This window comes from Condylostylus longicornis, unplaced genomic scaffold (assembly GCF_029603195.1).
Source record: "Condylostylus longicornis isolate FDR11 unplaced genomic scaffold, ASM2960319v2 ptg000048l, whole genome shotgun sequence".
NCBI lineage: Eukaryota > Metazoa > Arthropoda > Insecta > Diptera > Dolichopodidae > Condylostylus > Condylostylus longicornis.
In genome coordinates, this window is record NW_026578017.1 from 18862612 (window position 1) to 18879392 (window position 16781).

Below are 16781 nucleotides of genomic sequence, written 5' to 3' on the forward strand. Positions count from 1 at the left end.
TGTGTAACAACCAGTGAGTTTCATTACTGTTGACAAGTGGTTTCAATATTTAAATGTCCATAGTAGATATGCATTAAATGTATATATAACATAGTTGATGTTCTCTATGGATATTAAGTAAGTACGCTCATAAAACGCTTATATTATTTTCACAAATTAATTATTTAATAAAAGTTGAATTTTGAGAAATATTAGCATATTTTAAGATAGTTAGTGATATTGAAAAAAGTTCAGTATGTCCAGTGTATATTAAGAAGTTTGGGTTTTCAACTCGTTAAAATGTTTTTGAAATTAAATTGTCAATGATATTTTTATAAACACAATAAAATAGACTTAAATATTTTTTAAAAATAAATTAACAAAACGCGGGATTTTAGAACGTGGATACTTGAGGAACGTTGAGGTTTTGTTTCAATTATTCTAAAAAAAAATAGTAGCAAGTTATTATGCCATTCTATAGAAAAATTAACGCATTTAGAACAACATTAACAAAAGAATTTACGTAGAATTTCTCATTTTATATTTTTCTTATAATTCTTGTATATTTTTTTCTGAAATTATAAAAAATGTTAAATTTCAGTTTAAAATAAAATAGATTTCAGTATAAATAAAATAAAATTCATTATAAATAAAGAAAATAATATTTAATATTAAAAATTCTTTAAAGAATTTTGCGTATTTAATAACAATATAGTGGTTTTACCACTTTAGTAATGATTAGAGTGTTGTTTTCGTCATTTTTATAATGAATATAAGGGAGAAAAATATTTCTGAGAAAAAAAAGCAAAAAAATTCTGAAAAATAATCGTAAATATTAAATTCCATAATTTTATTTTTTTTTTATTTTTCATTAATTAATATTAATGAATTTTGGTTTGCTCTATTTTTTTTTTTTTCATAAGATTGAATACGAGTAGTATAAAATAGCACAGGTGATCAAATTTTGTTCCGAAATGATTTTTAAAATTCTTTGAATTTTTTTTGGTAAATACAGAGGCAAATTCAATTAAAGATTTATAAAAACATCATATTTCTTAGGCAGACAATTTAACCACAAATTCTTGGAACTGCAATAGGTTCTAATAAATGTAAATATTTTGCAAAAATTCTTTTTATATAAAATTTTACGATCCGATTTTCCTAGCCCAAATTTGAGTTTGAAAATTCAATGAATTTAAAAATTTTACAATATATTTTTTGTTCACTTGCTTTAAATTTTAAAATTAATTTATTTGATTTGTTTTGTTTTTTTTCTGGAGTCGTATTTTTTCAAACTTAAATAGAAATATTTTATTAAGGAGCCGCACGAGATTCGCAATAGCAAATGCAATTTTTGTATATGTCTGGTACTCGTATATTTTACTTGGAGAAGTATGCACTCAAATACGTTTAAAAATTGAAAGAAACTCAATATTCTGAGGAACATTTAATTAGAGACGCCGCAGGTTAATTATGTGAATTCATAGATAAGACAATTCTTCAAATTTAATTCAACAGTGAAGAATCTTAGAATTTAATGGAAAAAGAAGTTAAATGGGAATGTGAAAAATCCAAGATTTTTCTAATACTTAGCAGATTTATACAAACATTCATGATGCAACAACAACCGGAATTCTTGAGAAATCTTTTGTAGTTAACTCTAGATTTTTTATATAGTGGCCAAAGTTTATTTTTTTTGTTAAATGTTAATACTCGTAGCATTATTATTTTATTTCTTAATTTATTTCCGATTTTTATCTTAGAATATTTATTTATTTTCTTTCGAAGTCAGAACAACAAATTAGTAGTCAAAAAAATTCTTTTTATAGTTTTGTTTTTTTTTTCCTTCTTGTACGGTAACTTTTTTTTTCTCTTTTGTAAAAAATTAAAATATTAAAACTATTTATTGCGCAAGGTATGTAAATTTTATCAAATAGTCAGTCAGTTGCTGCGGACAACTATAGAACTTATTTTCTTTTTTTTTGTTTAGAATAAAGATTAAATTTCTATATTAAATTTCACCTTGTCTAGTTATCAGACTTGTAGTCTGCTAATTTATTTCTAAAAGAAACAAGTGTGCGATTATTGTATGGTATAGTTCTATGAAGGGTGCTTTTTCACTAATATAAATAAGAAAAAATTTTATCTAGAGAGTAAAATTTTTTATTAATCTTGAAAAATTTCACATTTCTTAGGAATTGTATTTCGCATTATAAAAAATGGTAGAAAATTAATATTTTAAAATTTTAATTTTTGAAATTTTAAAAAAATTTTTTATTTCATTTTAATATTAATTACTTATTATTGATAGACATCATAATAATGCAAATTAAATATCTTGTTGTTAAAATTTAAATGTCTTGTCAGTGTCATCATAATCGTGTGATAGTGTTGTTGTGGTCTTAAATTTTTTTTTCCCAAATATGTTTAAATTTTATGATTTTTGTTTAAAAAACAAAAATTAATAACAAAAATTAATATTTAAATGTAGAAAATTATTCTGAATCACGTTATCGCTTAGTGACTTCATTAAATTAAGAGTTACTGGCTCATTTTTTGCTTATAAAAATATTTATTATTAATATAATTTTTTTATTTAGCAAAATAAATAAAATTTAGAAATTTATTTAATATGAAATAGAAAATTAATGAAATAGAGAGAAAAATTTTTTTTACTATAGTATTAAAAATGCTAGAAGAACAGATAGTTATTAAGTATTTCATTTGATTTTTATTGATTGCCTTGTTATTGTATTCTTTTAATCGAAGATGCGAAGAGAATTTGATATTAAAATAGATCAAAGTTATAAATTTTAAATAAGATAGATTTACAGAAAAAAATATTTACATATTTTCGAAGAAATCATTTAAATTCGTTTATGTTAAACACTTTTCTAAAGTTGAATAAACCTTGGTTGGCAAGCAATTTGAAAATGTACAAAATAAGCTTATCTAATTGAAATTACAATTAAATATATTTTAAATTTTAATTGCATGTTTGAATTTTATATAACTTAAATAATTTTCATGATTGTTCAAAAATTGAGTGTTATTTTTATATTTTATAACAAAAGATTTAAGCAAAGAACTTTAATTAAAAATGTAGGATGTCTTCAAACAATGGTTTAAAGGCTAAGAGTCTTGAATTTTAAATTTAATATATAAACTAGCACTATACATTATTCCAACTATTTTTGGAAGTCGGGTTTATCAATATATATGTATATGAATTTATGTTAAAAATGAAATGTGTTCTTCTTTATTATAAAATTTTTACTGACAGATGTTTCAAATTACTTTTTATGAATTCCTTATTGTCTAATGTCTACATTCCTTAATTATATAAAAATGAAAAAAAATTTGACAATCACTTGTCAATATGCTATTAAATATATTATGATGGTATTTTAAGTTTTGACCGTATTAATCACGTGGTTTGTAATTTTATATTGTGCTTTATTGCCGTATAAAAAAATATATTAAAAAGGTATTATTAATTTGTTTTGTAATTGATAATACAGGTGTACTCTATATATTTAAGCAAAGTTTTGAGCAGTTAGGCATTTACTGTCGTACAAGGAAGAAAAATTACTGATTAATTAAAATTATAATATGTAGAAATATTCTATTTAATTTAGCAGCACTGCATACTCATATACTGTAACTAGGAAAACAAATGAAGAAAATATTAAGTTCATCGTTTTTTGGAAACTGTAACTCTGTTCAGAGGAGCTTATGAACCGAAATCGAATGAGTGCTTTCGATACTCTAATAAAATGGTGTAGACCAAACAGTTTAGTTGGAACTTAATTTAATTCTTATTATACATACATATACACAGTTTTTGAGTTCACGATAACTTCTCGCTCATAACTTGACCTAGTTATAGTAGCTTAAAAAACTTCATAAAATTCACAAACAGTGTGAATATCTTAAAGTTGGGTCATATCAACATAATTCTCCGTTTAACAGAAATTTGTTACATAATAAATACAAGTCATAAAATATCGCTCATACACAATCCATACATTAACATTCTTACATTAGCGTTCGCAAACGTTAGATATAGAGGAATTTATTAATTTTTTTTTTCAAATTTTATTTCTATATTTTCATATTATTTTAAAGACATTTTTTTTTAATAATGTACAATTGTTACCACGTTGTTGCGGGTTTATTTTTTTTTTTCTGTCTCCCTCTCTGAAAACATGTAAAGAATTTTTCGCGTTGGTGTAAAAACTTATGCAAATCTTTTTGAATTGAATTAAAATGTGATAAATTTATTAAATAGATAGAAAAATAAAAATAAATAAAATATAATAATTTTTATTAAAAATAAAAGCAAAAAGATTTATAATATAAAAAAAAAACAAATAACTTAAAATTGTAACGATCATATAGAATATGTAGGTAAAAATAAAAAAAAAATTATGAAAAAAAAGTCAAGTGATAAAAAAAGAGTTCAAAAACTACTGAAGTTACTAGAGTTAAACTTATATAAATTGTTTTTGTTTTTCATAACATTCATAATATAAAAATGAAACTTGAAATTGTAGATGAGTGTTATCGTTGCAATATATTTGTTTTTAAATTATTCTACTACTTTTTTTTTACAAAATACGATTTTTATTATTAGAATAACTTTGAAATAAAAAAATATTAAATTTCTTATATTAATTGCACATATAAAAATGAAAATATGTGTGCCAGTATGTGCGTTCTTGATTACCACGAAGCCCTAGGAGGATGCCTTGAAATTCTTAATCATTTTTTTTATTTTGCAAATCGTGTTTTAATTTAAATTGATTAAATCAAAGCAAAATTACTACTTTTATATAATTAAAGTGTTTAATGGTAGACTTTTTAATTTTATTCTAATTTAGATTAAATAAATAAGAAAATTCAATGGCAGGAAAAATAATAACAGGCAAAACAGTAGATGGCAGAATTATGACAGGCAAAAGTTTTTTTCTATGTAATTTTCTATTAACTATTTTTCGTATACTTTTCCCATCTGCTATACTAACTAGTACAAGTGAGAAGTTCAGGTTAATTATGTTTTATATTTTTATTAGATTGACTTTGTTCCAACATATGTGGAGTAAAAATACTACCGATAAATAAAATATAAATAGCATGCTTTTTATTCAACAAAATTTTTGTGATTTTTCCAGTTTTCAATTAAATTTTTAAATGCCAGTAGCATTCCATATATAAAAGAAAAAAGAATACTGTTATTTTAATTTTAATTTTCTGTTCTTTTTTTTTTATTTTATGACAAGCAATGTTAATTGTTACCATTTTATTATCATAAAATTTATAAAATTATGGTTGACTTGAATAAAGATCACTTCAAATACGTCTTTTTTAATTTTGTATTATATTATAAATTATTAATAATGCTAATTGAATTATTTCTGTTTTTTTCTTTTTATAATATTGTTATTATTATTAATGGTATAACAAAATCAATTTAAATTAAAATATATGGTTCAAATGTCAAAATATTTCATTCTCATTAAGTTTTTTTATAATGTAAAAATTCTGTATGCACACTTGCATGAATGTTTGTATAATAAACTACATACGAGTACATATATAAAAATAGTTTGGATAAAATAGAAGGTAAAAGTGAATGTGACATCGTGTTAAATATTCTCACTTTTATACAAAAGCATATTGAAAGATATATGTGTTATGTTTTCGAGTTTATTAAAAAGTTTTAAATAACTTTGCTAACTCAATTTTTTAAATTATTAATGTCAAATAATATTACAATTTAAACGTGACAGAAGAAAAGAATAAAAAAAATCGCGTGACTATATTTGACAAGAGCTATTGTGAATGTGAAATTAACGTTAAGTTGTTATTAAATTTAATTGTAAATTATATGTTTTAAATAGAATTACATAATATTATTTAATACGTTTTTTATAATAAAGGGAGATTTACATATATTGTTCGGATTTTCCTTTTCTTATTTTTCTTATTTGATTTTCCTTTTCTTTTTTTATATTATAGTTTTCTAAGTTAAAGTAGTTGAGTCTCACCCCTCAATATGGAGACCTTGGCGTCCGAACAGTAATTTGAAATTACTAATATTCATGAACTACACATTAAGAATGCGTTCGCTCAGTAATTAATTTCACGTTTTGAAAAAGCTGGTCGACTCCCGAGCGAATTTTTACCAAAACTAGTATCAGTTGCACGGATTAGTTATTCACTTTGGTACCTGTTTTTGTTATACAACGGTATCAACTTCAAGTTTCTTTCTGTACAAAATTTATTTATTTTTCGAATAAAAGCACTTATCAACTAAATTTACTGATCAATGAACAGTGCTCCGATAAATTTATTAAATTCTATGTAGCAGTTATCTCTGAATTAAAATCGACTCAAATGTTTTTCTTTAAATTGATTAAAAATCAAGATTTTCTAAGTACATTCATCTGGATTAATATTTCATACATATGCGCCTGTATATATGTTCGTATGTATACATATAAATAAAACATGTAATATTGCAACATAAAAAAAATGTGGTGCAAATTATTTTTCATTTTTCTTTTTCAATTTGGTTTTTTCTTAATCTAATGAAAGTGCACATGTTTATTTATTTTTTTTATATATGAATTTTCTTTTAGCTTTAAATGTTTATTAAGATGTTGGCGTCGTCTGGTCTACTAAAATGGTATGTTTAGGGACACTTTTAATTGGAATATATTAAACTAGTTTTTTATTATTTTTACTTGTATATTCACCTCATTGTATCCAGAATGAGACGTTATATTATGTTTGTATATAAAAATGGACATTTTGCATTTTATAAATGTAAGTAATGCTTAACAAAATTTTCATAGTAAATTCAATTTTCAAAGGAAAGAATGAAAAAGGGAACAGAAATTAAATGAAAAAAATGCAAGAAATTTTCTAGAAATGAGAACAGTACGATAGGCTCCTAAACAGTATTTTAAAAAGTTTGCGTCATGAGAAAGTTCACTGTTGGCTCCTTTAAAGATTAAAATTTGAGTGAGATGATTTTCGAATTTGTAAATGTAAGAACTATTTTCGATATGCAACATGAGGTTTAGCAATCGAAGTGTAGTCTGCAGTCTGTGGTAATGAACTATTTATCTGTATATCGAAAATTAACACCTTTTACAACGAAAAAAATAAAGGGCTGAAGGGTGGAACAACATTATATTTACATTTATTTTTATTGAAGGTATTGTTGTGGGAAATCTTGTTCGCAGTTTCCTCTGATTGATTCAATTAACATGCACATTTCTACACAATCGCTCAAAAGTCGTTCCCACTGTTCATATATTTATCAGTTCATATACTTATTTTGAGAAGTACACTTTCACGATGAATGAAGATTAATAAATGGCTTTTATTAATCTTTTTGACACCTTATTAATTGTATATGTATCCTGAGTTTTCGGTTTTTTTCTGTTATTCTACTAGATCAGACAATTTACAATCACATTCAGAATGTCAAATTTGATATAGTTGTTATTATAACGAATGGAAGTAATGATTTTAGAGTGGCTTTTCTATTCCTGCGATTCTGTGTGTGTCAAAATTAAAAGTTAAGAAACACTGCTTGATAAAATTATATACAAATATAATAATTTCTTAACGTTGTTGATTTTGTTACTATTGTATAACAGTCACTGATACGAATCTAAATGAACATGTTTCAATTCAGTCAATCAGGTAGATGTATGTCTGGTCCACCTACTTTTTTTTTGTTGGTTACATTAATTCAGTCAAATAACATATTTATGTATATTCATATGAGTTTATGTTATGGATGTATACAATATTTTGACCTATGACTAGTAAATGAGTCTGAGGCATATTAATTTGCAATTTTGTATCCTTTATGCATCGTATATAAAAATAATAATATCAAATAAAATCATTGTATAAGGAGAAAAGGTATAAGATGAAAATAAAATAAATATAAAAGTCACGAACTTTAATTTGTGAATCATTTTTTAACAATGGGAACATGTTTAAAATTCAGGCTCAAAATTGTATGTTTTTTTTATTTGTTAAGGTTCTTTAAATTAATCTATATGTATATATGTGTATGCCTATGCAGATGGGTATGCACATACAATAAACATTAAAGAATTGCGACACATTTTCATTTCGTCAAAATCAATTAAGAAGTATTTTTCGTTTTCTGTGGCAATAATATTTACGGACAATTTTGTTGCACATATACTTACATATGTTCAGCATAAATATGTATATACATAATATGTATGTAAAAATATACATTGGAAATGTTGTTTGCGTTGAATCGATTATTTAAGCGGGTGATGTTTTTTACTTTGACGGTATTCAAAGGTAGAAAAATTCAGGATTAAATCAAAAAATTTTTGTCTTTTCGGTTTTTTAATTGGGCTCTTAAAATTTATTGATAATTATTATGTTTTTAGAATACTAATGTCAATAATTATGGGTGAATGATTATAAATTTCGCAAAACTCTGGAATTGTGGATTTGTCAATTTTTTATTTTGTTATTTTCGAATTCTAAACTAAGGTGCAAAAACATATCAAACTTTGAATAAAGATTGTATTTCAACTGAAGTAAAATTGCAAAAGATTATAGGTTTACAATACAAAAGCCATAGTTTTTATGAAAATGGTGTCAAAATGAATTTTACCAGATATCTTTTGTATAACAATATTTCGAGAAATTTTAAAAAATTAACAAAAAATTGATAACTAATATAAACTTTTTAAAATCGTTATTGGAAACATTTCAATTGTGGCGAATTTCATCAAAGGATTTTTTATATTGCTTTTATATAAAAATAGTACTATATTGATGTTGAAAAGACCAAAAATAATCTCAAAAACCTAATTGCACTCTACATTGTATATTTGCTCTGGATATCTAAATGAATATTTCACCGTTCCAATAACTATAATTTATTGAGAACCTTCATGCAATTAAAAAACTGTATAGGGAATTAAAAAGTATATAAATAATTTTTTTTTTTCAGTAAATTATCATGTCATTTTCACCTACTATCACTACAAATTTGTCATGCTTCGTTATTTAAGCAAATCAACAACTTTTAAAATTAAATATGCATTATACACGTACATAAATAATTTTCAATTACGAAAAAAACAAAAAAAAAACTAAGCAAATAAAATCCATAATTTGTAATTTATGTCTCTGGATTAAAATTAATCATTCATAAATGAAATCGTCAAACTTTTTTTCTTTTTCAATTTTCTAAAATTAATTTGATTTAATTATGAATTTTTTCAAACGAATCTATTTTCAATTATCCACAGAGCTATAAAATCCAAGGTATTATAAAATTCCATTTTCATCTGAGTTTATATGATACCCAAACATATCAATCCTCTGATACCCAAACAAATGTTTTTACATGTTTACTAAAATTGTTCGTTTGAAAGTTACAAGATGTAATTTTGATTATTGATAATTGCAAAATTGTCAAGATATTATAATTTTTTTCTTGTAGTCGTTTAATAGCTATAGTTTCAGAACTTATGAAAGTAGCTCTTACTTACAAAGAGTTACTTAGAGTTTATATTATTTTCATAGGACCCAAAACTAGCTGGAACCGTTTACATTCTACTACTAGTTACTCTACTACTATTTATAAAATTCTTACTTCTTTATAAATTAAGTATTATTAATTAAATTAAGTAAGAAAGTTATAATACTAAGTATTATAACTTGCATTTCGATGTAAAATTTTTAAGTTTTAAAAATGCTCGCTAGGAATTGCTGATTCGAATCTGTTGCTCATATGAAATATAAAATTCGTGCGTTTAAGGATGATCTTAAATTAAAATCTATTCATTCTTCCTGAAATATTTCTTGGCAAATATTTGAATTTTAGTTTTTTATCGTATCCTAATGTAATTTATAAAGTGATCAAATAAGTTTTCGAATTTTATATTTTCATTATATACTAGTCTTCATAGATCATTAAAAATGCATTCTTTGTATAGTCTTTTTGAAAATAACTATGTATCGTTATGAATGATTGACTTTCAGTTTTTTTTTTATATTATATTCAAATAAAAAGAAAACAACGAATTCAAAATAATGGGGCTGGTATTCTAATTTTTATTCTAATTTTCAATTCAAATTTGAAATAAATTATCTTAATGTAAATTTAAATTGGTGTATGAAGGCGGCATTATTCCTCTTTGATCATTTTATTTTTTAACTAAGTATATTTTTATAAACGATCATTAATATACATACGATTTCACATATATGTACATAGTATAAAATAGATGGAATTATAATAATATCTGCACACGTCTATTTTAAAAATGTATGCTTACATTTACGATATAGATTGCTATATTGTGATATATGAGATTTAAGTACCTCAAATATTTATTCACGGTAAGTAAGCAATTACGGATTAATTGATTACCTTGAATATTTTAGTTACTGAAATTTTAAATTGAATATTTAAAGTCATAAAAGAAATATAGAGAAAGGAAGAAACTTGAATAACATTAAAATTGAATGTTCGAAAAAAAATTAAATTTTATGTTACGATTTGTTCTCCGTTTTGTCTAATCGTAATTTATTAATAATTTATGCGATTTTTGTTGAGGAAATGTTTAAAATAACATACATATGTAGAGTATATTGAAAAATAAATAGAAATTTATTACAATTGCCTATACTTTTTAAAATACAATGTTTTATTTTATAGCAAAACACATTAATTTTTTTGTTTTTAACACATAATAATTAAATGAATGAATTTATTTTATTCTCCAGATGCATATTACGTATTGGATTTTTAAGATTAAATATGATTTTTAGTTTAACTGATTGAATAGATTATTTTGTAAATATAATAGTAATTTGTAATACTATTTATTTTATAAACACATAACATAATAAGTCACGTCAAATACCCATCTGTAAATAATTTTAACGCAGTTTGTTGTGGAAGTAAAATACAATTAAATAAATACACCTGTATATTGTTGAACAAAAGAAGACTGACACAATAATAAAAGTCTAGGCTATACTAAAAACAAATGTAAGAAAATAATATATTATAATATACTTACGATATTATGTCTGGAGATAACTTTGTATTACTAAAGAAATTATATGCCTAAAATTCATGTAATATTTACAATTTAGAAAAACTTGTTGCTGCTGATTTAATTTCCAAAGACAAATTTAGAATTAAATTATTGCTTGAAGAAAAATATGAAATTAAATTAATCGATTAATTGTTGACGAAATGATAAATACGAATTAGTTTACAGAAAAAAGGATTTTTTGATTGTTCTTAATCTGCCGTATAATGAAATAATTTTATACAAATAAATGCCCAAAAGTGTGATACTATGAAAGTTAAATGAGCTTGTATAAGTTGAGCTTTTATAATATAAAGTAAAACTAAATTTATATTTGAGTACCTTTGCGATTAATTAAGAGTTGGAAGTTACTAGATTAAATTTATCAAAAATTTTGATAAATTTGATTTTGATTTGATTGATAGAGCGTCCGTCTAGAAAGCGGTAGGTCACTGGTTCCAGTCCAGTTCGAGGAGAAAAATTTTTTAATTAATTTTTCTGCCTTTAATTCGTTCCTTTGATTACGTCATCCATCTGTTCTGCAGTTGTAATGAAGGAATTTCCATTAAAGTTAAAACATTGATTGATTTGATTTTTTTTCACACAGAAAACATTGAAAATTATTTAAGAATTAAAAATTATGAAAATTGAAATTTTGTACATTTTTAGAAATTTTTGTAATATCAATGGCATTAATCTCCTTTGAAGCGCAGGTAAATTTAAATTTATATAAATAAATAAACTTATAAAATTTTTATTGAAATAATTGAAAACAAATATCCGCAATTGAAACTCCATTTTGAATTTTTTTCAATTGCTGCAGAATAATGCGCTCCTATAAGTCATAAATACATTCAATATATACATATATACATTTTTATTTTTAATTAATTAATAACATTTTTATTTTTTCTTTATTAAAAAAAAAAAGTATGAATGAAAATTTTTTAAAATAATATGACATTCATCAAACAAAAAAATTATAAAAAAATCAAAATAAATCAAACAGGAACTTGACTATCAACTCGTCACAATTAGATCAAACAAAAGTATGTGCGTATGTACATAAATTTATATTTATATACATACTTAAATCGGTGTATATATAGAAAATGAAACGACGTAGGTCAAGTCAATTTTTAATGTCAATTGAAATTATTATGAATATATTGTACAGATTGCTGCTATTAACGTGGTTCCTTTATAAATTCATTTCGTACATATAATTATGATAAGTTGACAATCATGTATGTTTATATGTATGTATGTAGACATTTTAAATATTTATAATGTCAAAAGCTATTTCTTAACGAATTTATTATAGCCAAAAACAAAAAAAAAATTTTTTTTTTTTGATAAGAATGATTCATTAATCTTTTGATACTGAAATTATTTTTGAATTATTTTAATTAATTTTTTTTTTGTGTTTAAATTGAAAATATTTTGATAATGCAAAAAATAATGGAAAATGTGTGCATGCCATGGAAAAATTTGATGAATATTTTTGAACAATGCGCGGGAGTCTTTTTAAGTTTTGCAATTTAATAATGTAATTTTTTCAGTAGCACTTCTTTGGCAAGTTGTGTTTTTTAAGTATTTAAAGTAACATGTTACAGATGCAAACATTTCCAATACATGCAAAATTCAAAAATCTCAAACAAAAGCAATTTTCCAAATTAATTTTTTGTGCAATTTTTTAAAGAGTTACAATATCTTTAAATCTGTTGAAGTCAATTAGAAAATTTATGGTTAAAAATAATAAAAGGAAATATGTTGAACACAAAAAGTAAAACAAATTTTCTCTAATTTATACTTCTACACTAACTTAATATTGAAACATTTAAAATTGCATGAGTTATTAAAAATAAAAATTATTATTTAAATAATTAAACTTGAGTCAATTCATTTATTTTTTTTTTAAATTTTACACAAAATTTATATTGAAATCAAGTTAATAAAATATAAAAATTAAATAAAATTAATCGCAACACTCATTTGTATCTATACAACATGTTCGATCTACATAAATTTAAATTGAATAATAACGTAGGTACCTATTTTTTCTGTATGGAATTGTTTTACAGTTATAATATACAATGTTTTTAATTTAATAGTGTACATATTTTATTGTGACAACATAAGATAATTGTTTAATATCAAGTAACTATTTAAATGTTATTTTGTCGCCTTAAGGTGTAAATAAATATGTTTTTTTTTTGGCGCTGTTATAATAATGACATGTTACAATTAATTTTATATTATTCAATTAATGTTATACGCATATGTACCTTGTGCACAATAAAAGTATATAAATGCATAAAACATATTAAAACAATTATATAATACATATATATATATTTTTCTTTAGGCAAGTTGCTAATTATTGTTTAATTGCTATAAAAAAAATTATTCGTAAGACAGAAAAAAAAAGCAAAAACAAAAACGTACATGATAGTCTTACTTCCCTATTTTATTTACAAAAATAAATAATATCAGTAATTTTACTTTTATGGCAGTAACATAAATGATGCAAGCTTTAAAACACACAAAAAGATATATAGTTAGAAAGAGAGAGAGAGAGAGAGAGAGAGAGAGAGAGATTGAGAAATTTTAGATTTTTTCAGAGGTTAGTTTGACAGAATTTGTGAAAAATTTTTTATTTCTGACTATACAATCTACTGCCAGTTTATGTCAAATTCGGACAAATAAATTAATCGAAATTTAAATGGCACCTACTATATTATGATATATTATGATTATTCTGATCGTAGTTAATACTTGGGTTGTATAAATAGAAGGAAATTGATTTGCAATCAAAGAATTATTCGCAAAAATTTATCAAAATGTTTAACATTTAATTTTCGAAAAAGCCATCCGCTTCAAAGATTTATGCTATGTTGTGTTTTTTTGTCAAAACGAATTTTTTTGTATTACAAATATTATTACGTATTTCTGCAAGTTATAAGTTAAAAATGAAATATATTATTTCCTATTTGGGACATTAATTTTTATTCAAAGTTACTTCTGCAGTTAACTAAGAATAATTATGAGTGTTAAGTCAGAAACTTATGTACTTTTATAAACTTATGTTCACATGATTTATTGTTTTCTAAATCTATATGTATATTTCAAGAACATAACAAAAAAATATAACATTAAAGAACTGAAAAAATTAATTTGTTATTCAACACTGTGCTACACAAGTAATTACTCTAATTATTATAATTTTCATTTATTTTATATATGTATATAGTCTGATCAAACCCGATATAAAGCTTGTATTACATTGTTATGAATCACATTAACGAATAAAGCACTCCCTTTTTATGCTGTTACAATTTTAAAAGGTCATCAATATTAAATGTTCTTGTTTAATTAAAATCTATACAACAAATAAAATATGTAAAATGAAAAACTTGTAGTTATAACTTGTAGGTTGGTATAGAAATGCATTAAAATTTTTTTAATATTACGGTTAATATAAAATTCATAATATTTTATTAATTCAAGTTGAATAAATACAGGGAAAACCGATTACATGTGTGCAATTATAGAAAAGTACATAAAATTTTATAAATCTTATTAAAAAATTAAAATGAATATAAGAGTGGCTACCATTTATCGACAAAATCAAATGAAATAATTTTTTTTTATTATACTATTTTTAAATTTTCACATCAGTACATTATTCTCGTATAATATTTTGACAGGAAAACGACAGAAAAAAAGAATGATGCCACTAAAGCTTTAAAATTTAAAAGAAAGCTTTAAAATTTAACTAACTATTCTTTTACTTTTATTTCAGATTTCTTAATGAAAGTAAATTATTGAGAAATTCTTACTGATGGCGAACTAAAATATCAAATCGGGTAAGTGACACTAAAACTCCTTTACAAATTAATTAAAATTTTTATTTGCAACAACTTTTCCAAGTAACGCAGTAAATATGTGATAACAAATTTTTTCGGCAGTCATACAAATACCAAACAAAAACCTCTACATACGTTTAATTAACCCAAATAACCTTCAATCTTTTCAAAAAACGCTATTGGAATTGCTTTTAAATTGAGCTAGTTTGAACTATTGAGCGGATTTACTTTTTATATTGAAAATTTGCTATTTACTCATTTCTATGTATGGATATGGTCTGCAAATGTGTACTTAATCGTATTACATAATTAAAATGTAATCGCGTAATCTTCAAGATGAAACCGACTTTCCTTAGAAGTTGAAATTTAAATCATATTCCTATTTGCGCTTTTCTATTATTTTAATTTTCATTTTCCTTATAAAAAATGCGAACATTTCTGATTTTATATATTTAGAATTTATGCAATGTAAAATTTATGTAATTTTATAAAGAAATTTAATTAGTAGAGTACGTAACGTTCCAAATTGTAATAAAAGCATTAATTTTGTATAAACGAATAAGCGTTAAAATATTTCTATAAAATCGTCCTATGGGTGCATGAAAAATGTGTGTACGTACATATTGTGATTAATATCGATTGTATGTGTATGATTTTACGAATGTAGTTATGTAAAAAATAATAAAGGGTGTTTTATTTAGACTTTTGTTTTTAAAATCAAAGAAAAATACCGAAATTTTATATAAAAATTCATTCAGTTTTCATTATTCGACTAGAAGGTCCGGTCCATTTTTGTTTTTCCTCATTATGTTGTCGGAGTACTAACAATGCAATGGTAGATTTTTATATCTATATCCGATATAAAAAAGAAATTACTAGTTCGCGCAAAGAAAATAATCGTGATGCGTTAAATCGTATGATCTAGGCGGAAAAACATCGAAAGTTTTCAGATAAATAGTTTAACAATTTGGTTGTTCTGTTCGGGCGCCAGTCTCGCTCTGCTGACAAGTAAGTCAAATTGGATCGAATTGACATTAATAACTGTAACGAACCATGCCTTAAGTGTGAAAAATAGAAACATAAAAAACTGAACAGTAAAAAATCACTTTTTATTATTCTTTTTTCAAAGAGTAAAGAGATGAGTAAAGATACAAAAAAACCCATTTATGTATGTACATATATACTCGTATAAATGTTCATAATGTGGATATTAAATTTATTGACAAGGTGACATTATTATTATAAAAGTTTTTCTTTTTTTCACTCGCATATTTTTAATCCTTTTAAGAATTTTTTTATAGCATTTGTGTTTTTTTTTTGTTTGTTTGTTAAAATCCAATTAATACAGTTTAATTAATTTTAAATTAATACAAAAGCAAAAATATACATACTCACGAACATATATTCGTATCTTTCAATTTATTTATCGTTATATACGGAGTAAAAAATAAAACAAAAACTCACAATTTCTCAATAAATCTCGGCAATGAAAATTAAATATTAAAATGAAATTTCACAATAAAAAATTTTTTAAATTCCAGACGATCAAAATATTAAAAAACAAAATAATAATAAAGAAAATAAATCGAGTTTTTATTCCCCTTCTTTCTTTCTCTTTCTATTTCCCTCTATCACATCTGTTAAGGCATAACGTAAAATTAACTTAATAAAAGAGTCACTGCCGTGCCGAGTGTTGTGTTGATTTGATATCAATGACGATGTGATAGAGATCAAGGTCGGCTAGAAAAATATCACGAAAAAATAAAATAAGAAAATCAAAACTACAAAAAATAATATTATTAGCAACAAC

At 23.3% G+C, this 16781-nt stretch overlaps 1 protein-coding gene across 1 annotated transcript in view; it reads left to right on the forward strand.

The window, feature by feature from the left end:
• Window positions 1-16781, forward strand: part of LOC129610902 (BMP-binding endothelial regulator protein) — a 130796-nt gene that overhangs the window by 25338 nt on the left and 88677 nt on the right. The window contains exon 2 of the mRNA XM_055523695.1: window positions 14908-14971. The gene's annotated coding sequence lies outside the window, so the exon portion shown is untranslated. The remainder of the gene's footprint in view (window positions 1-14907; window positions 14972-16781) is intronic.